A 27718-nucleotide genomic window follows, 5' to 3' on the forward strand; every position below is an offset into this window, starting at 1 on the left:
ATTGGTTAAGCTGCTTTTCTACAAAATAAAAATGCTTCGTTTGCAAGTTTTCTTAGTACTTATTGTTGTATGAGTAAAATGTAGAAATCTATAAACCCATGTAGTTCAGGTGTCTCAGCCCAGCTGACTTGGATCCCTGCTCAGTTTAAGAAGTATGCCTCATGTATGGTGAACATTAAATCGATGCTGGCTTCTTGTTATCTGTACACATTAGCATCCAGATTGTGTATTTTAAAATATACAGTAGTACCTCAAATATTTAATTTTAAGGAAACAAATCTACTTATGACAATGCTAAATGGAAATCCATGTGATATGGTTTAGATCCGTGTCCCCACCCAAATCTCATGTTGAACTGTAATCTCCAATGTCAGAGGTGGGGCCTATTGGGAGGTGATTGGATCATCAGGGTGATTTCTCATTACTTAACACATTCTGTTGGTGCTGTCATCACAATAGCAAGTTGTCATGAGATCTGGTGTGCAGCACCTCCTCCTTCTCTTTCTTCCTCCTGCTCCAGTCATGTGAAGTGCCACCCTCCCTTTGCCTTCTGCCACTATTGTAAGGTTCCTGAGGCCTCCCCAGAAGTCAAGCTGATGCTACCATGCTTCCTGTACAACCTGTGAAACTGTGAGCCAATGAAACCTTTTCTCATTATAAATTACCCTGTCTTAGGTATTGCTTTATAGCAATAAGAGAACTTACTAATACATCATGATAAAAGGGAATCCTCCACAATTTTGCAGATTCTCGTCACCTGGAAGGAGTTGTTTGGAGTAACGTAAAGAAGGCAAGTTCAACCACTGTGTCACCTACTCAACACCTCATCTCCTCCTTTATTATCTCCCTCTCATTCGCACTTTGTCCTCTTCCTTTTGTAGACCTTTCCTAATACTGAAGGACTGTATAAAATTTATGTTCACCAAGAAGTTCAGAAACTTTAACAGGGCTGATGTGACAAAGTGTTGGGTCTTTCTCTGAAAGTAAGTTTTCTTCCCATTGATCATTTTAAAATAGAACATATGCTGGGCATGGTGGCTCACGCCTGCAATCCCAGCACCTTGGGAGGCTGAGGTGGGAGGATCAATTGAGGTCAGGAGTTTGAGACCAGCCTGGCCAACACGGTGAAACCCTCTCTCTACTAATTTAAAAATTTAAAAATTAGCCTGGCATGATGGCACATGCCTGTAGTCTCAGTTACTTGGGAGGCTGAGGCATGAGAATCACTTCAACCTGGGAGGTGGAGGTTGCAGTGAGTTGAGATCTTGACACTGCACTCTAGCTTGGGAGACAGAGCAAGACTCCAACTCAAATAATAATAATAATAATTTAAAGTTCCATGACTTTGATCCAACCTAAAGAAGCTCCTAAACCAAAAAAGGGTTGAGGGAGGATCTATGTGTCTCTGTGCGCATTGACATAATTTGCCTACTCTTGTACTCTCTGCAAACGTTAAATGCGGTAAGACATAGGTTTTTCTATTTAATTAAATCATACACATTTAGGCTTTTGCTTAGCAAATGTATCTGAGCATCAGTTTGACATTTTTACATTATGTAATCATTAAGATACTCCTTTAGACCCTGGCTTTCAAAGTGTGATCTGCATATCTCTGAAGGTCCTCTGGATTCTTTTGAGGGTTCCAAGATGTCAAAGCTATTTTTGTAATACTATTAAAAATGTGTTTTGTTCTTCTCACTGTTTATCACTGACCCTGCTGATGCAAATGTAATGGTGGGTCTAACTGCTGGTCCCATAGCACAAACCAAGGCAGTGGTATCAAGCTGTGCTAATAGTCATCACTTTCTTCACCTCCACATACTTACAGCAAAAAAGGAATATTTCAGTCTCACTCAAAATGTTCCTAATGAAGCAGTAAAATGTATTATTAATTTTAAAAACATCTAGATTCTGAAATGAACATGCTTTTAAGGTTGTGTGTGACAAAATGGGGAGTATGTGTAAAGCATTTCTGTATTCTTCAATCCATAGCTGTCTTGTGCAAATGCACTTCTGCAATTATTTGAGTTGCAAGCCGAACTAGCTGCTTTTTTTCGTGGAACATTATTTTCTTTTGAAAGAGTGACTAATAGACAAACTGTGATTTTCAGACTTCTGCATTTGGCCAAGAGTTTTGGAAAATCAACAAAATGCACCTGTCCTTTCAGGGAACACAACTGACAACATTTGTTTCCAGTAATAGAGTTCAAGCTTTCATGTGAAAATTAGAATTATGGAATACTTATATCTGTCTCATGAGTTTGACAGCTTCCAAACTTCTAAAGGCTTTTTTGATGAGATTTGGGGTAACATTAGCAAATGTTATTTTTTTTGCATTGAATAATGAAGTATGTCAATATTAGGAAACTGTTTAACTTAATAAACCAAGAGGTTCCAAATGAATATTGCATAAGAATAAAATATCAAACAAGAATAAAGGTCTATTCCAAGTGAACATAAGCAAAAATTTTAACTTAAAGACATGAAACGTTTCAGATATTCCACACTGCAACTAATCTTTAAGAAATTACCATGTGTTGAGTTTTGGTGTTGTATCAAAGAAGAATGTCCAAAATTATCTGAAATGACTCCTAAATATACTCCTTTTTCCCCCATGTATTTCAACCAAAACAACATATCCAAATTACTGAATTAGAGCCCAACTATCCTCTTGTAAGGCAAACATTAAGGAGGTTTGCAAAAACCGTAAAACAATGCCACTCTTCTAACTAGTATTTATTGCTTTGGTAAGTCTTATTTTTTATAAATATATATTATTTGTGCCACTGCGTAATGGGTTTATAATTCTCATTTTAAAATAATAATTTAAATTGTTTTCCATTTTAATTTCTCAAATGCTATGCAGTGATAATATTAATCACATTAAACCAAGCTCTTTTAAGTCCTCAATACTTTTTTTATGAATGTAAAATAGTCCTGAGACCCAAAAGTTTAAGAAATGCTGCTTCAGATATCTAGTCTTAGTGGCTACAAGCTCCATGCCTAATCATGACAGAAGTGCCATGCAGCAGTGCAAAGGCCATAAGTTTGTTGTCTACAGGCTTGAGCCTGATCATGACTTACCCATTTGCCAGCTCTGTGATCTTAGCTAATTAACTTGGCATCCCTGAGCCCTCAATCCTTTTACTTGTAAGATGGATATAATAATAACTACTTAGAATGTTAGACAGTTTCTATGAGTTGCCACAGGTAATGGGCCTATTCCAATGTCTGGAATATAGTAGGCAATAAATACATAGCAGGCCCTTTCTGTTTCCCAGGGTGCCTATACCCATTCTATAATTACGTTGTATTGTCTCTAAATCCTTTAATTTTCCTCCCAATATTACAACAAAGAACACTTACTTATTTCTTATATAATTAATACCTTCTCTAATTCCCTACTTTTGACAAAATTTTCTAACCAAAGTAATACACACATATGTGTGTGTGCTAAGTAACTAAGATCAGACAAACAATAAGCATTGGAGCCAGAACTTTGCACAGTATGCCACTGGTTCTGTATGCATCCAGTTAATAAATGACTAATGGAAAATTGACTTAGTCACATCAATATCTGCTCATTCTAGAAATTCCAACAGTTTCCCCTGCCTCCTTCCGTTAGTCTCTCCACTGCAAACAGACAGACTTTCCATCATTTATATGGGTAGACCTAACCAACACATTTACTCCTCTTCTTCCAAATAGTAGCTTTTTGTAACTGGAGTTACTTAAACACAATCAGATAATTGCTTCTGGTGGATAAATAGACATAATTTAATATTTTCCTTCCACATAATTGTATTTTAATCAATTGATTGATCAATCCTTTATTATTAATTGTTACCTGACAGCCTATGTTAACTATCTTTAAATTGCCAGGTTTGGAGAGAATGGGGAATTGATTTTCGCTTATATCAGCATGTTTGTATCCAACAGATACTGGAACTATTTTTTTTAAAGAACATAATTACATAAACGTCTGACACACATTGTATATACACTCAGGTAGTAATTTCAAAACACATCATAATTTTTAGAACAGATGCTACAAAGCTGCCAGAAGAATCTAAACAAGCCATTTTTGGGTGCCATGAGAATACTTCTCTTAATTTTTTTCTTTTTCTTACTTAGGTGTTAAATGACTGTCATTATTTATATCATCTCCTGTGCCTAATCAAGTTAATTCATATCACCAAACATTTTTCTACAACAGGACACAACTTTTATCATTTTCCCCTAGTTCAGTGCAAAGCTTTATAGATTCATAGAATATTAAAGCATAAGGGGCTCTGAGGGACCATCTAGTTTATTCCTCTAAATTTACAGGTGGGGAAATTATTGGCACTGTACGTGGTTCACAGTGGGGAGTAGAGGCAGGGATCTGGAATGAAGGAAGGATTTCTTTTTCTAAATTTCCTTGTCGACATGGTGACCCTCTGTCTTCAGAATTCTTTTTCTCTACTATGTGTTTTATTTGATCCCTGTCCCTTTTTCTCTGTCTTGATGGCAACTGAAACAGAGGCTACAGATCTTTCTCCTTTACACCCCAAAATTCCACTCTCTTGATGCCACCATGGGAAGTGGACTTTCACTGGGGATAAGTTGGAGTAATGGCACGAGAGGATTTTGTCTCATCACGATATGGGAGAAGATATTAAGCTGAATATTAGATTTCTCTCTTCTTAAGTCTCTCAATGATTCCGGCAATTTCTACCTTCTGGTAATTTCCGCCATGTTCTTTATATATCTTCAGCTTGTTACCAACTTCTCTCTCTTCTGTCTTCTCCCAGCTCCATACTGCCTTTCTGGGGACACAGTTCTTTAATCTAACTCTGTGTTCCTGCTAACTCATCCCCCTGAGGCCTTACCTTTTGTTAACTTCAGTTTTTCAGCGTATTTTCTTAAATAAAAACAGTGATTTCCCTAACAGTAACTCTGATGACAACATCAAAATTATATATATTTTTATATATATATATACACACACACACACACACACACATACATGTTATATTTTATACATATTATATCTTAGCAGAAGTATACTTAAGGGGCTTTTTGAACAACTGGTAAAAGTGCTTAATTCTACCAAGGGAGGTCAGTGTCTTAGTCAATTTGGGCTGCTATAATGAAAAAAAAAAAAAAATAGACTGTGTGTTAAACAACAAATTTTATTTTTCACAGTTTTGGAGGCCAGGATTTCCAAGACCAGGGTGCCAGCAGAGCCTGTGTCTGGTGAGGGCTCTCTTCCTAGTTTGTAGATGGCTGCTTCTTGCTGTATCCTCACATAGTCAAGAGGGAGATCATCTCTCTTGTGTCTTATATAAGGACACTAATCCGATTCATGAGGGCTCCATTCTCATGACACAATTACCTTCCAAAAGTTCCACCCTCAAATACTACCACACTGAGCATTAGTCTTTAACATATGAATTTGGAGGGGTGGGGCACAAATACTCAGTCCACCAGAGTCAGATAAAGCAAGTTTTCTCTGGGAACTAAAGGAGGCAAAATTGGGAAGAAAATTGTATCAGGCTAATAGACCAGGTAAAGGTGAATATAGAACAAATGGCAGATTACAGGGGGTGGAGGGTGCCTAAAGTTCATGGTTCCTATGGCTGGTGGGAGAAAATGATAGGCAGTTGCATACAGGGGCAGATATCAATAGGTCTTCTTATGTTGGTAAGGAATTTACATGGGGATCCAGGGCACTTGGATCTGGTTAATTAACTTCTTTCCCAATCAGACCTGTTCTTCATCCACTCTGGCACTACCTGAGTTGGGTCCGCCACATCTCTTTCTTGTACTATTACATTATTTTAAGGTACAGAGATGAGGAAAAACATGAGCTTCAGGAAAATAGACCCCTAACTCAGGGTGTTTAGAGGAAAATGTGTGGAGAAGTAGTAAGATTCAAGCTGGAGAGACAAGCAGAAGCCAAGACTCTTTCCAAGGATAACTCTGGCATCCCTCAACTGTCTTTCAGATCCCAGCTAACAAACCACCAACCCAAATATATTTATGCAGACTCCAGGCAGGAGCATGCTCAATGTAAAAAAAAAAAAAAAAAAAAAACCCTTCTTCTGACTCTCCTACAAAAGAAACATAACCAATTTACATTTCTAGCAAATTTCCAGCATAGTATAAAAGTTTATTACAAAAATGAATATCAAAATAACAGTATTTTATTGATAGAGATCAAAGAAACTAGTAGAGAAGCTCCATATTTATGAGAACTACTTGTAATAACATTTAGTTATTTGAGACCATCTGTGCGAACATGGAAATAGCCTCATTATATGTAAACACATAATAGTAGTTATTAAAATTTGATTCTCTTTGTACTGTACTCAAACAAAAAGAGAAACAGAGAAGCTAAGGTAGGTTTTCTATGAATGTGGAATCAGAGAAACAAGTATATGTGAAAAGAAACCGCAGAGTTTGCAAATCTTTTCTGGAATATCTAAAATTTTTATTAGAAAATCCAAGATGCCACATAGCTAGCCCCAGCTATTGGCCTGACCTTAACCATGCAGACCTGGCCATGCCCTCCATGGGGATGTCCACAGTCATCCAAAACAGCAGGCTGCCCTTTGAAGTGATCTCTGCCACATCACATGTATACACACGCCTGCATATTTTTTCTCATACACCGAACTATCCTGCAAAAACTGTGTTACTCTAAATTTTACAGATGAGACTAAAGTCTCAGCTACTGAATGAGTGCTCAAGACTATACAATTGATAAGCCAATATATAATTCAGATTCTTGCTTCTCAAAAGCCAGCCCTTTTCTCCTTATACCTTCCTGTTCTCATGGAATCAGCTTTTCCCATGGGACTTGTAAGCTAGGTAGAGTCTTAAAGCCTTTCCCTTGACACATATTGCAAGAAGATAGCAATACTTTGAATCATCTAAACTTGTGGTTCATAGTTCAAAGACATTTCCTATTTACTCATGAAGTTCTTTTGAATACTAGTTGTCCCTACTTTGCAGATGTAAGCTGAAACCATGCAAAATGGTTTTAATAGTCAATGTGAAAATTCTTTCTGTAACCTTTAAAAATTTTTTGTGAAAACATTACTCTTGTCAAGTTTGTAAATGTACTAAAAATGATGCAAATAGTAAAATTAATATTTAGTGTACTAGAAAACAAACACTGAGGATGAAAGTATTTCATTATTTGTAAAAAATTTATTAAGAGTGCTTTAGGATATGAGAGCGATCTGGCTGAGACGTCTGTTACCCTATTGATTGCCAGGGTTGATTCAGCCACCTGGCTAGCTAGTGTGTGTGCTCTTCTTCCCTCACCGCTTTATGTACGTCCCTCAATAAGTGCGCACTCTGTGGAAGAGGACGTCCATCCCCCAGAGAAGAGGACCAGTCTTCGATCAAAGGTATAGGAGTAGTTGCGCTCCTCTGCTAGACTCTCCAAACATGCTTTTTTTTCTTCTTCTTCTTCTTTTTGAGATGGAGTCTCATTCTGTTGCTAGGCTGGAGTGCAATGGCATGATCTCAACTCACTGCAACCTCTGCCTCCCGGGTTCAAACGATTCTCCTGCCTCAGTCTCCTGAGTAGCTGTGACTACAGGTGCACACCACCATGTCCAGTTAATTTTTGTATTTTTAGTAGAGACGGGGTTTCACGATGTTGGCCAGGATGATCTCGATCTCTTGACCTCCTGATCCGCCTGCCTCGGCCTCCCTAAGTGATGGGATTACAGGCGTGAGCTACCATGCCCAGCCAACAAGCTCTTAAAAGTAGTTTAGAGCCACGGGTAGCTAGGAGTGGGGACATGGTTGCCACTTAAACGGAGGTGGGCATGGACGCCTGGCGCTGCCGGCTTGGTTCCAGTGGGGACAGGGTCTTTCATGATGAGATGATGAAGCTTTAACAGCTGGTGCTGGATAATCAGAAAGCACTGCTCAAGAAGAAGCAGAGAAAAAAGCTCCTTCAGCCATTCATGGTGCAGCCAAATCCAGAAGGCAGGCTAAGTTGGGTGAAGCCCAAAGCCAATGAGGAGCGCACTCCTTTGGTGGATTCTCTTATGCCCCACAGCAATGTCGTCTTCATGGCATTGATGGTCCGGCTGCTGTCCTGAAGCCAGATGCTCAAGATTTAGAAACCAAATTTCATGTTCTTCCAGTCAGCTCCCCTGTTCTGGGAGAAAATACCGAAGAGAGTGTTGATGGGGAAAACACCTCGGATACTGCTTCCAAGCCAGATCTTTAGAAGATTTTCCAAAAACAATAGTATCTCAGATAGTCTGAACTTTGATGAGGAGAGTGATGGTGAGGAAGAAGAAGGAAAGAAAATAAGATCCCAGGCTACATATTCAGAAACAGGAAGACCCAATTCCGTATCCAGCCTGCACTCGACCACAGATGCAGCTGCTTCCGGTTCCGGTGCTGCTGCCCAAACGGCCGATAACGAGCTGGGAGAAGTGGAGAACCTGGAGGACTTTGCTTCCGTTTTTGATTTTGCAGCCCAACCGCCGCATAACCGGCTGGGAGAAGTGGAGGACCTGGAGGACTTTTAAGTATAGTTCTCCCCTTAAAGTATCACAGTAAGATGTCATATAATCAGGGATTAAAAAAAGGAATGGATTGGGGCTCCTGCTCCACTTACTGTATATACTTGGGAAAAGAAGAAAATCAGAAGACATTTCTTCTTACAGCCAGAAAGTGGAAAAAGAGCAAATCATTCCAACTGTCTTATCTTCACTGATCCAACCGATGTATGTCGTGAAGGAGAAAGTTATACTGACAAACTGAGATCCAACCTCAGGGGAACCAAGTTTACAGTTTATGACCACGGCATCTGCCCCATGATGGCCGGGGTCTGGTAGGGAAGGCTCACACACGGCAGGAGCTGGCTGTCGTCTCCTGTGAAACAGATGAAGTGGGATCCGAAGGTCCTAGGAAAATGTTTGTGATCATTCCCGGAATGACGGTGAATCATGAGCGGATCCCATTTCAGCCACGAAATAACTACGACAGCTTGTTCTCAAGATGGCAGAACAAAACTATGGCCCGGGTGCGGTGGCCCACGCCTGTAATCCCAGCATTTTGGGAGGCAGAGGCGGGCGGATGGTTTGAGGCCAGGAGGTCGAGACCAGCCTGGCCAACGTGGCGAAGTCCCAGCTCTACAATATGAAAATTTACCGGTTCAGTGGCGCGCGCCTGTAATCCCAGCTACTCACGGGGTTGAGGCGCGAGAATCGCTGGAACCCGGGTGGCGGAGGTTGTACTGAGGCGAGATCGCGCCACTGCACTCCAGCCTGGGCAGAGCGAGACTTTGTCTCAAAAACAAACAAACAAACAAACAAAAAACACAAGTGTCAGGAGAGGCTTTGGGGAGGATTCCCAGTGGACGTGAGCCCTGCAGGCCTAGGCAGGGCTTTGGGCTTTCTTCTTGGCTCCCTGAAGCCTGGATCATGGGCACGAAAGGTGTTTTGCTAAGTTTTTTGGATTATCAGCACCCCTCTGTGTATTATGTGACTCATAGACCAGTTCGCCCTTCCCAGAATGTATCTGAAACTTGAAATGCAGGAGTTCTGTGAGCTCTGCTGTCAGCACCCTTCAGCCACAGCCCTTGTGCACATAAGTGCCAGCACTGGGCAAGGCACCTGTGGTGGCTGCTCCCTTCAATTTCCCTTCTGTGGACTGACCTCTCATCCCTGCCTATTCCTGCACCGCATTAGACAATCATGTTAAGGAGAGCCAACTGGGAGCTGCGAAGACCCTTGGCTCATCTCCCACTGACAAGTCCCACCTGCTGGGTGTGGACAAGACTGTTTCTATCTCAGGCATGCTTCTCCTCAAGTGCCTCCCACACAGCTGTGCCCAGAAGCCTCACAACTCCTCACCATCACTCCTCCCCCACTCCCCACTCCCCTTCCCCACACTGTCATCCTGAGGCACTGCCTGGCAAGCTACTTTCACTGAACACAGAAGCTAAGGAGAACTTAACGGTGGGCCTACTGGACCTCATCCTGTTCCTCCTCCTCCCTCTGGTTTAAACAGATATATAAATAACCTAATTTCACATAATTATTGTTTATGTGTGCAGATTATTGGTTTTATCTAAGTCCTAATTATACCTTTTATATGTTATAGAAATAAAAGTTAATTTCCATAGAAAAAGAGAGAATAGGCAGTGCTTAGCTTCTTCTCATCATAAAACTTACACCATGGAGCCAGCATCTTTTCAGTGCTTTATCCAATTGTCATACTCCTTTCTAAATTTGGATCAGCTTGCAGCATTGTATTCTTTGTGTCTTCAATGTCTTGAAGTGTCTCTGAGAATTCCTTTAATGTGAAGTTCTTCTTACCAGCTTCACTTCCTCTACATCTTCATTGTTTTCTTCACAACCATTTCGCTATTTAGGTTGATAAGCTCACCTTCACTAAGCTCCTCTGGCTGCATACTGAGTCTCTCAATGGCAGCAGCATCAACCTTCCTATGGCCGGCTATTGCTTCTATGAATCCATTTATGTTTGATTTGAATTTCACATCCAATGCTATCAATTTTCATTTTTTGTTGGACAGCTTTGTTGGCCAATTCCGTCTCTTGATTGCCTATCTTTATAAAATGTCACATGGGTCTGTCGCGGGGAGACAAAGAGGCAACACAACTACATATCTGCGTGGAAACTGAACAAATAACAAATGCAATAGCAACCGATCACCAGTACATTATGAAAGAAGTGGTTAGGTTGGTTACTGATCACGATGTACATCTGTTATTCACAAAGTGATTTAAGGAGTGAAGAATTTGCAGCAAAATGTGTACTTCGTGTCATTATTCACAATCTATCATGGGAATTAAAATTTAAATGAAGATGTTGGGTGGGTGCAGTGGCTCACACCTATAATCCCAGCACTTTGGGAGGCTGAGGCGGGTGGATCACTTAAGGTCAAGAATTCAAGGCCAGCCTGGCCAACATGGTGGAACTATGTCTCTACCAAAAATCCAAAAATTAGCCAGGCATGGTGGTGCATGCCTGTACTCCCAGTTACTCAGGAGGTTGAGGCAGGACAATCACTTGAACACAAGAGGCAGAGGTTGCAGTGAGCTGAGATCATGCCACTGCACTCCAGGGGGACAGAGTGAGACTGTCTCAAACAACAACAACAAAAAACCTAAGTTGTTGGGGCACTGACATTATTCAACTAAACCATGATGACTGAAATTCACGCAAAGTGGAATCATACAGTGAGGGCTACCTATATAAACATAATCAAACCCTGGAGTATTCTGGGATGGACTCCACTTTTTTTTTTGTCATATTGATTACTTTCCTTCCTTGTGTCTCCGACCTCAAAGGCAGTAGAGGGTGATGGTTTAACTGATCCTGGAGTTAAATTGCCTTTGGTTGTAGACTAGTCTGCCGGTTCCTGTCTGTAACTTGTCTCATACCTGTTTTTCTCTGGTCCTCTATTTTCTCATCTGGTACAACTATAACAATAATCATCCCTATCTTGTAGAGTTTTGTGAGCATTGCATGAAAGAATCCATGTAAAATCCTCAGAATGTATCAATCATAGAGTAAGAATCCAGTAAACACTTTTATTTTAATGACATTATTACTCATAGTAGGTGGTTCTGAAAAGTTATTTATTTAACAAGCATTTATTGATGTTCTGCTATGTATTTGTTGCTGAGAACATAGTGGGGAAAGGTTTTTCCCCATAGAGCTTACACTCTAGTGAGGCAAACATCATTTGTTCATTCAAAATTAACACTCATTTAAAAAGATAAAAAATAAGCCTATGAAAAGATAGAAACATATAAAACTAATAGAAAAATAATTTCAGATAAATCATGTTAAATGCTTTTTTTTTTTTTAAAGTGAGGTTGTAAAACTGTTAAATGCAGAAGAAAAAAAATAAGTGAATTTTTTGGACAGCCTAAGAGCTCTGCCCCTGCTTGAGTCACCTTTAGTCTTTCCCAACACAAATCTTTAAATCTGCTCTTCAGAGAATTATTTCCATGACGATGTACTTGCCCAGTTCTTGAAGTGAAAGAAAAAAACCGATTTCACCAATATTTACTTATTGCTGTTAACAGATCTAAATGTTGAACGGCAGTTGGCCACCTCAGTATCCATTGCGAGTTTTTATCTTCTTTTATGGATGAGTGTATTTGACTATGTCATCCCAGACTTTCCTTATGATAAATTGAGGTATTTGCTCATATAAATATTTCAGGAAGCAAAACAAGGACACTTGGAAAGAATGCTTGAAGAGGAGATAGATCTATGTCCAGATCCTCCTCCTATACCACTTACATGTGTTCTCCCTGTTGTTTAAGCAGAAAAACACAAAGCACAGTTCTAAAAATACTTTATCAGTGCAATATTTCCAGTTTTGAAGACTTTTAGAGAAGGTCTAAAAAGGGCCCAACCAGGGGCTGACAGAGTAGCTGCCCTGTCTTTAGAATGCAGGTTGTAAAGGGTGCATCAGGCTCTCATTGTAGCACACAGCTCTGTTGTCATGGAACGTGGGAGGAAGCATTCTCCATGAATATCTTCATATTTTGAAGAATCTTAATTACAACAAAAGTGGTATTTTGACAATTCTGTTAACAATGTGGAGGAAAGGAGGCTTGGTGCTCAAATGATGTATTTCCTTGATTATTCTGAAGTTTTTCTTCATGTGGAGAGGGTCTACTTGCAGTGTGAGGCAGACTGCTTGGGCATTCAAGGAGAAGGGGTGGGTCCTGTTCCACAAGGCAGATTAGCTGCAACCACATGTGTGTACAAAACGAATAATGAGGGTAAAACCACAAAGTAGCGATTGTGAACTTTCTGCTTCCAAATTATCCCGAGCTTTGAAACAGGCGAAGTACAGGGCCTGCTGTCTCTGCAGAACCAACAGTAATGGTTCCAGCTGCATCCTCTCCTACACCACCTACTATTCCTTCAAAGAACTGAAAATAGAAGAAGCCAGCTTTCAAATAAAAAGTGCATATCTCAGCACTTTGGGATGCCGAGGAGGGCGGATCACCAAGGTCCAGAGATCAAGACCATCCTGGCTAGCACAGTGAATCCCTGTCTCTACTAAAAATACAAAAAATTAGCCAGGCATGGTGGCGGGTGCCTGTCGTCCCAGATGCTCGGGAGGCTGAGGCAGGTGAATGGTGTGAACCTGGGAGGCGGAGCTTGCAGTGAGCTGAGATTGTGCCACTGCACTCCAGCCTGGGCGACAGAGAGAGACTCCGTCTCAAAAAAAAAAAAAAAAAAAAAAAGGCATGTCATTGTTGGTGGATCAGGTGGGCATCTTGGTGCAGAGGGTGGGGGCTGTGGCTTGTGGAATGAAGTCACACTGCAAGCCTCAATGTCTTTGTTTTGAAAAATGGTAGTGCAATCTGCTTCAGAGAAATTGATGTTTAAAGAATGCTCAAAACGCCGAAAATAAAATTTAAAAAGAAAAAGAGGATCAGCAATAAAGCCATTAGGAAGTACAGGTCAAAGTCAAGGATTAATTACTTCGATAGATATTTCATGAGAAAGTACTTTATGCCAGGCAGGGCTGCTGTGTGTGACTGTGCAGTGTGTAGACTGCAGAAGAGCACACGGCTGCTCACCCTATGCAGGGTGGTGGAGGCCCTAGAGTCAGACAAGTTTTTCTCTCTGAGGATAAAATGGTGAATCAAATAGACAAAGTCTCTCTCCTCGCAAAGTATACATTTCAGTGCAGGATGCAGACACATTAGCAGGCATGTATATGACAGTGTGTTGAACGTCATGTACGTGGAGTGTCATGGGTGCATGGAAGAGGACCTTGATCCACAGAGAATCCCTCTGGAGCGGCTATAGCTGGCACCATGGAGTTCAGGCTGACACCTGTACATTTGTTGCTCAAATGACATATTTCCTTGATTATTATAAAGGTTCCCTGCATGTGGAGAGGATCTTCTCCTAGTGTGGGGCAGAGAGCTTGGGCCTTCAAGAAGGGGCGGTTCCTGTTCCCTAAGGCGGATGAGCCACAACCGTATGCCTGAACAAAAGGAACAAAGTGGGTGAAACCACACAGTATGTGAGCAATGGGAGTGCTTCAAACAAAGGGAGTGAAATGGGCAAAAGCTCAAGCAAAAGAAAGGCCTGATACTTTCAAGCCTCTGACTGAATTCAGTTTTAATTGGAGCATCAAGAGTAAGAATGCAGAAGGAGCTGGAGGGGGAGGTAAGGGCCCTTACGCACAGCCCAGTCGACCATGCTAAAGTGTGTGGAGCAGCGAGTGAATGTTGGCAAGCAGGAAGGGGGAAGGGTCCCAGGATCTGCATTTTGCAAAGACCATTATGAATGCCAGGTCCAGATTGATTTGAGAGGAACAAGAGGAGAAAAAGGATGCATACCACACATCGCAGATTTTACTTTGGAAACTTGTAAATCGTCTATTAAAAAATTTAAATAAATTAAGAAGGAATTAGTTAGAATTGAAAGTAAAATTCCATAAATGACCTTACCCATTTATCCATTTGGAGACAAAACCACACAGAGAAAAGTTGTTCTAAGTGATTTTAAAAAACATAAATGACTGTGTAACCCCAGTGGGATATACCCCAGGGAAAAAAATTCCCTGCAAAAAATCACTTAAACTGTTTTCAGTAATTGTTGGAGGAAATGTCAATATAATTATTCTGAGATTTCTAATCTAATACATGTAAAGTCATAAAAACACTGTAATTTTAAAGGAATTTAAAATTTGTAATGCAAGAACAAGAAGGAATTGTTTTTGTATTACAAATTGTAGAGACTAATTTTTTTTTTTTTTTATGGAAAACATGTGAATGACATTTTTGGTGATAACAGGTGGTGCCTAAGGGTAATCTAAAGTGGGAAGATAGAGACAAGAAAGCAAAATTATTGTACAAATTAAATAATAAGAAATTTCTGTTTTCCCTTAGCAGCTCAAGAAGGAAGGAGAATTTGAGGAAGGCTGAACTCAGAGAAGAGAGGTGGTAAAATAGAGAGAAAGGTCTCTGGAGAGATCAGCTACATGGTAGCCACCTGGGACCTGTGGAGGACAAAGATCATTATGATATTCCCCGCAGCAAGAAGCAGCAAATGAACTGTCAGGCCAGTGAGGTCCGACACCCAATTATAAGCTGTCAAACACAAACACAGTGTCTTTCCATCAAACCTACATTTGTTAACATTATTTTAATTTACCTTCTGTTTTTTGTCAAGCACTGATATTGTGTTAAATCCTTCAGACAAAGTTTGGTGCTTTCATGACCTGACTAAGTGTTTGCAGTCAGTGTTTGGAGAAATGAGGGAGATGAGGGAGAAGAAGGGCTGTGTGTGTTCACATTTTGGAGCACAGCAGTCCCTAGACCAGCTTGGGAAGCAAGGTGAGCTAGTGACAAGGTGACTGAAAAGTATAGATGAGCAGCTAGATACAGGAGTGGGAGAGACAGGGTGAACCGGGGGGTGGGACAGAGAGCTGGAAGTCTTAAGATTAAGCCAAGAAGTGTGGTAATAAGATGCTATCACTCTGAGATGGGAGGGAGAGTTAGTCTTCATATTATGCCATATTAGATACTTATAATTGCTTGAGAGTCATACCTATGGATGTAATCTCTGCTATGCCCCAACTAGCCATGAGATTTATGGGCAAGCTATTTCATGTCCCAGAGCCTCTTCAATTTCTTACTCTGTAAGTTTCTCCTTTGTTCTTGTTTGCTTCATGGCACTGGTTGACCCCATCTGCTCCTGCTCACACACAGCCAGTGGATCCACAACACACAACTGCATGGGCCCAGAGGTGGTGGGCTTCACTCTCAATCACTAATTTCCAAACAGAGCTGGGAAAAGAAGTTGATGAAGGGAGCTAGGTGAACTCATGGTCATTCCTAAGAATCCCCTTTCCTTGAATGCTCAGACAGATCCTGGTTTTTGTTTATTTGATTGATTGATTTTTTTTTATTATGTTTTAAGTTCTAGGATACATGTGCACAACATGCAGGTTTGTTACATATGTATACATGTGCCATGTTGGTGTGCTGCACCCATTAACTCGTCATTTACATTAGTTATATCTCCTAATGCTATTCCAATTAATAGAAAAAGAGGGAATCCTCCCTGACTCATTTTATGAGGCCAACATCATCCTGATACTAAAGCCTGGCAGAGACACAACAAAAAAAGAGAATTTTAGACCAATATCCCTGATGAACATCGATGCAAACATCCTCAATAAAATACTGGCAAACCGAATCCAGCAGCACATCAAAAAGCTTATCCACCATGATCAAGTGGGCTTCAACCCTGGGATGCAAGGCTGGTTCAACATATGACAGATCCTGTTTTACAGACCTTCTGTGGCCCCAGTATCTTGGCACTGTTTGGTATGCAAAAGTTTATCTTGGGCAGATGGGATTTCTCCAAATCTTTCATTTGCCTGGCCAGTCTAAGACAGTGTCCTTGACGTGCTGTTGCTGCCTGCCCTGCTTAGTTTGGCGTTGCCTGGTGGTGGTCACTGTGCCTGTGCAATTCCTCCATTTCCTAATGTCAGGCTCAATGCAGGGATGTGGGCTGAATCGTAACTGACAGGCACACCGAGAGCTGGGGGAGCACAGAAAGGTTGAGAATCACTGAGCAAATGACCGAATCCTTGAGGAGTTTAAGTATATCTGAAATCTTAGAGCAATACAGCCAGTCCCTGGAAATAGGGTTAAACTTCAAACTTAAGCATTATAACACATGTCTATGAAGTTTCTGTTTTGTAATGCTTAAAATTTCCGTTGACACTATGAGGCTGAGAAAAGGCCCATTTTTACCTAAAGCAGTAAGTGTCTCATTCACCAAGGCAATGCTACCTTTCCCATGATAAATGGAACTGAAGCTCTTTTTGGGCTGCTACCAAAAATATGCTGAGGAACATCTACCACATAAATGAGATTCCTTAATTGTTTAGCATAAAGATTTCTCAGCATTCTGAAGAAATTGATTCCTCCTAGTTTAAATAAGAAAATGTGTCTTTCTTTTAAGATATAAATAGTGACACCTATAGAAGGATCAAATGCAAAAAGAAATTTCTTCCATTAAGTAATTTCCAGAGATTGTCATTTTCTTAAAGACCACGTACACGCTTACTCACACCCACACACACCCAGGACTAACACAAATTACAGCTGATTGGGAAAATCTCAACTTTTTTTGCTAATTTATTTTGTTGGTTTTTCACCCCTAAAATGTCAACAAAAGTGAATAAAATTGTGAAGCTCTGCACGGTAATACAATGTTACCATGGAGAAACATGTAGAGTTGCTAATCCCATGCATTTAGTTGTTTAATTGATTGTTTTTATATTTTTTAATGCAAGAAGAGTGACATCAACTTGAAGACCCCATAAGATATTCACTTCATACAGGAACATTTTTTGCTTCTTTGATTTTTAGGGTTGACCTTACTTTTTGAGAGCCATGCATTTAATAATAATGCATTAATAGTAATGCATTTAACAGTAATGAACACAAATGTTAAGTGTATGGTTGCAGTGATAAACCTAAGATGTGACCCAGTTTGTATCTGGACATCTTCCATTAGCCTTTGCCCTGTCTGGTTTAAGAGAGATCCTACTTGCAACTTAAACAGAAAAAGGACATCAACTTGCATTCCCTGTGCTCTTAATTAGTGTTTCCTACAAAACAACAAGGAAAAGCAAATACACAGAAAAAACGCACAAGGGGTATGAAATTCAATTCCTGGAAGAGGAAGGTTGATGGTCAATAAGCGCATGAGGGCATGTTCAACCTCCCTTATAAAAGAGAGAAAGGAAGATTAAAGCAGCAATATGATGCCATTTCTTACCTGCTCAGCAGATCAGCCAAAAATTAGAAGTCTGACCACCTGAGACTGGGTAAGGACTCACTGCTTGTGAGGTCACACATCTATATGTGTATTTTGAAGGAAAATTTGGCATCATCTAGAAAAGCAGTACTTTTTAAAATTGTGACATATTTTTAGTATATAAAAAAGGTAGAGAAAATATAATAAACATCTATGTATCTTCTATCTAGCATGAAAAATATGCACTGAAAATGCTCTGTTTATCTTTCCTCATTCCCCTTTTCCTCATCTCAAGTGAAACCTCTGTCTTGAACTTGGCATTTGTCATTTTTCATGCTTATTTCACTATTTATGTATGCCTCCATACACCACATCTTTGGCCTTTACATAAATGGTATTATATTGTATATTCCTTCTTGCAACTTGGGTTTTTGTTTATTCCTTTTTCTTGAGCTAAATATTATCTTTATGAAATTTATCCACATGTTAATTTATCTATATATCCGTGATATATGTAGCTGTAGCTTGTTAATTTTAACTTCTTATAGTGTTCCTTTGGTAAATACACTGTAGTTTATTTTTTAGTCCCCTACAGATGATCAATTAGTTTTATTTTTCCAGGATTTTTTTTTTTTTTTGGCTCTTATAAACAATACTGCAATAAGCATTCTTGTGTGGATATTTACTGTGAAAACGTGGGTGAGTTTTTCTGGGTCTGTCTTGTACTCTACAGAGTAGTATGGGGTCGTTTAGAAGAAAACTTCTCAACCTTTAACGTGCATTTGAACTTTCTAAAAATGCAAATACTGATTCAGTAAATCTAGTGTGCGAATAGAAATTCTGCCTCTCTAACAAACTCCAAGGTGATGGCAATGTTGCTGGTCCATGGACCGTGCTGGGGGTTTATGACATCTCAGAGCTGTTTGCTTCCCAGGCAGCTTCTTAGTACATCCCTGTGAGCAAACATCAGCATGCTTGTAGTCTCCTCATCTATACCATCAGTGGCATTATTCTGGTTTACTCTTTAATACTGAATGGACCACTTTACACAGTGTAACCTTTCCAAAAAACTGAATACGCCATAACGAAGTCTTTAAGAGATATAATACCATTTTTTTTTTTTTTGAAACTGAGTCTCGCTCTGTTGCCCAGGCTGGAGTGTAGTGGTGCGATCTCAGCTCACTGTAACCCCTGCCTCCAGGGTTCAAGTGATTCTCCTGCCTTAGCCTCCAGAGTAGCTGGGATTACAGGTGCAGGCCACCATGCTCAGCTAATTTTTTTGTATTTTGTAAAGACAGGGTTTCACCATGTTGGCAAGGCTGGTCTTGAACTCCTGACCTCAAATGATCCACCTGCCTTGGCCTCCCAAAGTGCTGGGATTACAGGCCTAAGCCACTGTGCCTGGCTAAGATACAATACCATTTCTTTACAAAGTCTTAAACTTGTCATAAAACATTCCTTTAATTTGATATATAGGTGAAGTTATATGTCAGCGTTGGCCAGATGCTGGTGCTAAGCACATATAGTGCTGGAGTTAAAGGGTTACGATGGCATTTACCCAGGGGAAAAAGGCTGTGTCCCTTGTCTTTTATTTTCTTAACTAATTGGTGAAATGTGTTTGTCTGGAGGTTTTTTGTTTTGTTGTTTTGTTTTTTGGTGTGTGTTTTGTTTTAATAAAAAATGTAACGAATGCACTTGGCAAAGAAAACCAAAATTAATGTGTGAAAAATAATGAAAGTAAGTCTCTGCCCACTCTGTGCTCTGGGCCCTCTCTTTAGAGGCAGGTGCTGCTGCCAGTTTCTTAAACACTGTAGCAGACAGGCCTTTACGGTGGCCCAATGACCCCCAACTTCTAGTTTCCCACCCTTGAGCTCTCCCATCCCTTGAAGAGCACAGGACCTATGACTTGCTTCTGACCAAGAGAACACAGGAAAGGCGGCCGGCTATATGTGATGACGATTGTGTGATGATGTGACTATGTTATGAAGACTGTAGTGCTATCTTGCTTGAGCTTCTTGCTTGCTTGCTGACCTTGAGGAAGCAAATGGCATGCTGGAAACTTCATGTGACAAGAAACCGTGGGCAGCTGGTAGAAGGCAAGAGTGGCCTCCCACGGACAGACATTGCTGATAGAGGAAATCACTCAGTCCTACAACCACAAGTATTGGATTCTGCCAGCAACCACATGGGTTTGAAAAAGTAGCTCCTTCTCCAGTCAAAACTCCAAATGAGAACACAGCCCCAGCCACCACCTTGATGGTAGCCTTGCAGAGAATCTGACTAAGCCATGCCCAGACCCCTGACCCAAAGAAACTGGGAGATAAGTATGCATTGTTATAAGCACTAAGTTTGAGGTGACATTGTTATACAGCAATAGAAAATTGATATAGTACCTTTCCATAAATTGCATGTGCAAAATATTTATACATGATTATTTCTGTTCCAATCTTGGAAATTATTCAGTATGGTCATGTATACATCCACCCTCTTAAATTTTAAGGCAGCATAATATTCCAGTGATTGAGCATGCAAATTTTACTTAGCCAGTCCCCAGTTATGGACTTTTAGGTTGTTTTCCTAAAAGCCCCCACTCCGTCACCAGAAAAACATGAAAGTGGCTGCAATGCCTCGAGACAGTAAATTATTTTTTAACAAACTTGTTTTAGTTCCCACTCAACTGTCCACTTTGTCTTTTTATCATTTCTTCCAGCTGAGGTTTGAAGCAGGGTTGCTAATCATCCTGGTTTGCCCAGAACTGAAGGGTTTTCTGGGACACAGGACTTTCAGTGTTAATACCAGGACAGTCCCGGGGAAATATGGGACAGTTGCTCACCCTATAACCCCTTTAAAAGTACAAATAAAAGGAATAAGGTGAAAATCCCTAAAATTGCAGGTGACTTCCTCAAATCTCAGCCAACAGAGAAGGAAGTGCATTTCTGATACCTGGCTTCTGCTGGCAGAGGGTCTGCTCAGCTTTGAGGCCTCTGCTAAAAGTAAATATGTAAGTTTCTTTACCTAATGCAAGAATAAGAGGAAGACTTTTGGTTTTCAGAACAATAATCTACCTCTTTTTATCAAGGGGATAAACCACTCAACCTAAAATAATAGTTATCCACATAGGACTTGGATTATCACCTCATAAAGCAGCAGGATTCTTCTATTATCACCTAAATAAAGCTGCCAGGAAGCTGGAACAAATAGGCCAGGCAGAGAGAGTCTCTGCAAAACAAGAGGCTGTGAATTATAAAGGCTTTAGAAATGTGCAGCTGCAGATTGGATGATGCTTGCATTTGAGTCAGGCTGGCTAGAGGCCATGAGCGGATGACTTCATGTCTCTGAATCTCAGTTTTCTCATCTGTAGGTCATGGTGCATGGCAGGTGTTTAATAAATACAGGTTCCACCTCTCTTCCTCTCCTAAGAGATGGAAAGTAGGTCATACTAGATGGGCAGAGGTGGACATGTATTCCAAGAGGAGCAGACATGCAAATTCTAGCTTCATGTTGCCCAAAATATTAAGTGCACTTGGAAGGGGGCACTGAGAAAAACATTAACAGAGTACTCAGAAAGGGGAAAAACTATGTTTATTAAGCACACTTTTACTATATCCAAGAGCGACACCAGCAAATCTGCTCAATAGCACATTTGAGTGTTTCCACAGGCATGGTGGTTAGAAGCTGCTTTCTCACACCAATGGAAAGGTTGTCTGCTTTACGTTTATTACTTCATATTTCATTGTAGGCATTAAAAGTTTTCATTCTCCTTAGGAGGAAAAATACCCCATCCTGTCATATACTTGAAAATAATAAATTAAAGCACCTTTTAGCCTTCTCTTTCCAACACTCAAAAAACCCAATTCATATACTATTTCCTCAGAAACAGCAAATGTATTTGTGCAGCAGCTTTGGGCCCTCCAACCACAGCTGTCATTACACAGTCACGGTGCTCAGAGACTCTGTGAGAAAGCTGTTACCTGCACTTGCCAGTTCAATAGTCAGGCTAAGTGGAATAAAAAGGGCCCCAGGCAATGGGCATCCTCCTTTCACTTGTGATACTTCTGAAAAGAGACACAGATGCCTGTGTGCTTGCTGTGTTCATTTGCGAAATGTCCTGTCTGCAGAAGAGCAGTTAGAAAATATCTAATGAGGAAAGGAAACAAAACAATCAAATGAGAGTAATAAGATGTAATGATTACAGAAGGCCATTCAAGATTTTTAGAATAAACAGGAATCTGGAGTCTTTACCTGTCTCACACCAAAGAGTGTTATCAGAAAGAGAGAGCTGTGGTTCAGCCACTATCTGTGGGTCATGGGGACAAGGAAGGGAGCGGCTGAGGGGCTTCCTTGGGGGCACATACAGTGGGAAAAACAAAAGAAGGTGATAACCCATTCTGATTCCTTCTCTACATTTTGTCTTCTTACCGCTCTCATTGCCTACTCCCACACACTACTCTACCTCTGAGATGTTTCCATAATCAGACTTCTGACCCTCCAACCTATAATGTACATAGCCATCTTAAGAAGAAGCAGGGATTCCATCTCTGAAAATGTCACTCAAGCTTTCTGCAGGAATCATTTATTTCTGTCTCCTTGGTTACTTCAACTCAGATGAGGTCTGCATCTTTCACAAGTACATACTGAGAGGGGGCAGATGAGAACTTCAAGCTTCAGGCAACAGGATGTAGATTACCCACATTCAATAGCAACCACAGCAGAAAAGAAAAATATATTTAGAGGATAAGTAACTCAATAATGACACTTGGTTTCACTTTGAATTTTTCACGGTCCTACATCATCCATCCATTTATCAGACATTGATTCAGCCCTACTATTACCCCGCTCATGTTCTCCTTTTCTTTGTAAACACCTTTAATTCTCTTGCTCCTCTGAACCAGCCTGGGCAAGACGAACACTGGACAAATGAAATACTCACTTATTCCATTCCTGTAGCTGAGCAGCCACACATTCATTTAGCAAAGCACCCAGTTTTATGTTTGTCTCACTTTAATACAGGTTCAGATATTTCAATACTTCTTGCTAATCATATTATAGATCTCTGGTAGAGTCTGCTTCTCATTCTCTAAAATGACCTTTTGACACATTGCTCTCTTGACTCAAATTTCTTGTTTCCCCTTTACCCTCTCACTGTCAACAGAAAACCTTGGCTTAAAGTTCTGAGAGGAACTAGAAGCTATCAAATGAGAAGTCCTTCTCCTTGCCTCCACTACATTAACCAACACAAAAAACGTGAACCTAATCTTTTTGCTTTCCCTCCATCTGCAGTGAATAAACTCTCTCTGCTTCTATCAACCACATATTCACCATCCTCTCCCTCCTTCCCGAGAACTCCACTCATGTAAGTGCCCCTTCTCTCCCCTGCATCACCAGCTCCCTCTTTGTTCCAACTCAGTCCAATGCAAAACAAAAGTGCCCTCAATCTTTAATACAATACAAAACAGAACTTCAAAAAACTCTCTTGATACGTTTCCCCATAGCTACAAATCCACTACCCTGCTTTACCCTCTTCAAGCAAATATCATGGAAAGTTTACTAGAGTTTCCATCTTCACTACACACTAGTGTTCCACTAAAACTGCTCACTGAAGTTCCCAATGACCGTCACCTTGCAAAATAAGGCAAAATATTTTGTGTTACCTGATTTCTCAGCAGCATTTGATGCAGGTGGACATTCATTCCCTCTTGAAACATTCTTTCTCATTAGCTTCTGCGATAGCACCCTCTCCTGATTTTTCTATCACTTGCTGTGGCCATGCCTTCATAGTTACTCTTTCTCAGTTTCTTTTTTTTGACTCTTGCTGTGTCTTGCTTTTCATGACACTGAAATGTTGGAATGTCCACAGGGACATGACCTGGTGCTCCTTCTCTTCCCAATCTCTACTCTTCCTAGGTAGTTCCACAAGTCCCATTTAAATGTCATTTAGACGGAAATAAGTCTCACAGTTGCAAATATCCAGCTCTTTTAAATGCCAGACTCTTACATGCAACTGATTACCTAAGACCTTTACTCAGCAACATATGTCCCTGTCTTTCTCATATCAGTAAGTGATTCTTGGAAGTAAGGGTTAAGAACAAGACCAAGTTCTTCCCATTTTCTTCATTTTCTTCCTCACATCTAATTCATTGGAAGGTTCTGAAAGCACTTCTTCTGGAAAACACCCTGAATAAATCTGCTTCTCTCCATTTCTAATGCCCCCACCTGAATCCAAGCCACCACAAACAAATTAAAATCCCTCTTCAACTGGAGACAATATCTGGCATAATTTAGAGGATAATTTTTGCCTCACCTGATCACCAGTAGCCCTGTTAGACATGGGTGATAGGGCCCTACATTTTACATAACATGATAAAAGTTAATTGAATTGAAATATATGGTTCCAGCTATCACTCAGGATCCAGTGCTCAGGGTGGGCACAGTGACCTAACGGTAAACACCTGTTTTGGAGACTGCACCTGTGCAGGCCCCAGGGAAAATGCTTCTCCATGTTTTGCCCTATGGGTCCTCTGGAAGCCGTGTGGGTTGTTCTGCTGCCAAGTCAGAGAGAATGAACATGCTAATCTTTCCTTTCAAAGAGCATGAGTACAATATTCTTGAATAACAAAGTGGGTTTTTTTCTCTGACTAGTGCCAAGTGTTCATCTTCTTGTGTCTCTAGGTGTTCCAATTTGTGTTTCCGCAGATACTCAAGAATTCATGAGATATTTCAGCAGTTGCACATGAGTGGCTGAGGGACATTTTGAAGCACTAACAATTCATATTACTGTTAAATTTGTATAAATTATGCCTAGATGTAATATGCATGAGGGGCAATGCTTATTCTTCATATGGACAACTAGGAAAACTTTTGATACTAGTTTAAATAGGATCTTAAATTTTATCTTAAAAATATGTTCATAATTATGTCATTGATTTTTAAAGTATTGTAAGATTTTAGCTTTATTTAAAGATATTTGGTATATATTAATTATAATTCTATTTTTATCTTTTAGTTTTAATAGTCATTCTGAGTATTTCCAAGGAAAAATAACTGAAAAGATACAAAAATGATGTTTTTAATTTTTATGTCTATTTAAATTGCATTTCAATAAAATATATTCACACTTTAAAGACTTTACTGCAATTAACTTAATTTTTAATTACTTAGAAAATTACTTGCAAACTATAATGCTCATTATGTGAAAATATTAATTAAAACTGCACAATTAGCAAATTTTGCTGAAACACAAACAAGAAAAATAGATTTCATGAAAAAATAAATTATGAGTTCTTTATTGTCTCTAGTTTATTACTAATCTAAATATTGCTGGTTCATTCACAGAATGTGCAGGCTTGCACAATAATAAAATTCAGTTTCTTTGGTATTTTGCTGATTTTCAGTCATATATCTGCTATAGCTATGTATCTATTTTGTTTATAGAAAGAAATACATACATTCAGATGGGGTGACAAAACATGTTCTATGTAATGGATTTTTATCATAATTTATGACTTCTAATATTAAAAGTTTTAAGCGGAATGGAGGCCTGTTTGGACTCTTGCCTTGGTTTCCATGAGTTTTTGGTGTGGACCAGCTGATGGTCGTTACCTGAACCAAGTAGCAGTACCAGTAAGAAGAAGGTTCTCTTCAGAGAGAGGCACAGCTGGGGACAGTTTAAATGGCAGCAACCACATGTCCATTGGTGTGATGGTTAATACTGAGTGTCAACTTGATTGGGTTGAAGGATACAAAGTGTTAATCCTGGGTGTGTCTGTGAGGGTGTTGCCTAAAGGGATTAACATTTGAGTCAGTGGGCTGGGAAAGGCAGACCCACTCTTAAGTTGTGTGGGCACCATCTAAATGTGAAGAGGTTAGACGGGCCTAGCCACCCAGCCTCCATCTTTCTCCCGTGCTGGATGCTTCCTGCCCTCAAACATCAGGCTCCTAGTTCTTCAGTTTTGGGACTTGGACTGGCTTTCCTCGCTCCTCAGCTTGCAGACGGCTTATTGTGGGACCTTGTGATAGTGTGAATTAATACTTAATAAACTACCTAATGCTAGTTAATACTTAATAAACTAATGAACTATATCAGTTCTGTCCCTCTAAAGAACCCTGATGAATACAATTGGCAAGCAGCATTTTTTCAAAGAGGACTATTTGAAGACTTGAATTGTGCTAGGATAAATCTGAGAGGTACACCTGGAAAGGTGATTGGGTTGCAGCCTGGGAGGCACTTCTGATTCTGCTTTTGGGGTTTTGCCTGAAGGCAGAAAGGACAGTCACCCATGAAAGGCTTTAGTCAATAGAGCAACATGGGCAACCTAACTGCTTCAGAAAAATCTCTTGGACCAAATCAGTGAGCTTACTTGGAGGGTATTATGGCTGGATAGGTGGAGAGTAGGTAGGAAATTATTATAATAATTTAGGGGAGAGGGGACGAGTTTCCCAACTAAAGGAAGCAACTAAACAGAGGCAATGGAACAGAGGGGGACTCTGGATTTAAGCAGTATTTCTGTGCAGCTTAGATATATGTGAATGAGCAGTTCAGACCTCAGTGCTTCCAGACTGCAACAGCAGGGACGTTAATATTCCACTTACTTTTGAAAATTTAACTTGGTTTTGGGCTTCTTCATACTGCATAGAATTCAAGTATCTCATTGTAGTGGATGGTGGATGGGTGATTGGGGTGACCGTCTCTAGGGCAAAACATAAATCGGAGACAACTTTTCTCTCCCCTCCAGGAAGGGGAGCCCCTGCAACCGTGTTTCTGCAGACTGACCATCTCAGCCCTCAGAGAAGTGGGAACTGAGTATCTTGTTTTCACAAATGGATGTACTTTTTCTTCCAAATGACTTAGGTTTTAGTTTTAATGGCTGTTGAGGCTCTTCATTCAAGGTTTTTTGTTTTGTTTTGTTTTGTTTCACCAGGAATGCAACTGTATGCAAAGTTGGATTAATCCATGTTCACTGCAGCAACAAAGATCATACATCCTGAGGAACTGTGGGCCGCCCCAAGAAGGGTTTTAATAGGGCTTTTTCAAAAATAAAATTTAAAAAAAACAAACAAACAGAAAAAAACAGGATCTGAGTTTCTGCAAGGTGCTTTTTGGGAGAATTCCAGGAAGCAGGGATATGTTCTGGATAAGGCATTGTCAGAAAGCAGGGGTAATCTACGATTGGGTATCTTAATGAATTTTATCTAGAAGCAGGAAAAATGGAAAGAGGTTAAAGCTTTAATTGATAAAGAAGAGGCAGTCACACAAGTTCCCTAAGAGAGGGGTGGCCAGGTGTGGTGGCTCACACCTCTAATCTCAGCACTTTGGGAGGCCAAGGCAGGCAGATCACCTGAGGTCAGGAGTTTGAGATCAGCCTGGCCAACATGGTAAAAGCCTGTCTCTACTAAAAATACACAAATTTAGCTGGGCGTGGTGGTACACGCCCATAATCTCAGCTGTTTGGGAGGCTGAGGAATAAGAATCACTTGAACCCAGGAGGCACACATTGCAGTGAGCCAAGATCCCGCCATTGCACTCCAGCGTGGGCGACAGAGTGAGACTGTGTCTCAAACAAACAAAAACAAAGAAAAGGAGATGCTTGGCCATTTCCTGTGGTTTGCACAGCGACCCTGTCTTTGTCTGTGTTCTCACGTGGTCACCAGCTGGCCTTGGTTTCATCTTGCTTTATTACCTTGTCTGAAGGTGATGGTCTGTGACAATGATTATGTTCAACAAGGAAACCCTGAGGGATGCCGGTGAGTGCCACACCAGCTGATGGCCATCAGGGGCTGATTTTTCTCCTGTCCCCTTTATGAGACCTGGAAAGGGAAATAAGGGTTTTAATATTAAATGATGACAGGGGAGAGGGTGGGAAGCCTAAAGTGAGAAAGAGTGATAGGCAACTTGCCCTCCAGATAGAAAAGTGAT

The 27718-nt window shown here is 40.4% G+C and overlaps 1 long non-coding RNA gene across 2 annotated transcripts; it reads left to right on the forward strand.

Moving 5' to 3' along the window:
• Window positions 1-373: 373 nt before the first annotated feature.
• Window positions 374-26870, forward strand: LOC105477537 (uncharacterized). Of its 2 annotated transcripts, XR_011614656.1 has the most exons (5): window positions 374-630; window positions 747-790; window positions 882-983; window positions 14919-15099; window positions 26724-26870. It is a non-coding gene; the product is annotated as an uncharacterized lncRNA (long non-coding RNA). The 2 variants fall into 2 exon arrangements; XR_011614655.1 differs by lacking the exon at window positions 26724-26870 and having other exon boundaries at window positions 380-630; window positions 14919-15382.
• The last annotated feature ends 848 nt before the right edge of the window (window positions 26871-27718 follow it).

Source organism: Macaca nemestrina, chromosome 16 (assembly GCF_043159975.1).
Source record: "Macaca nemestrina isolate mMacNem1 chromosome 16, mMacNem.hap1, whole genome shotgun sequence".
NCBI lineage: Eukaryota > Metazoa > Chordata > Mammalia > Primates > Cercopithecidae > Macaca > Macaca nemestrina.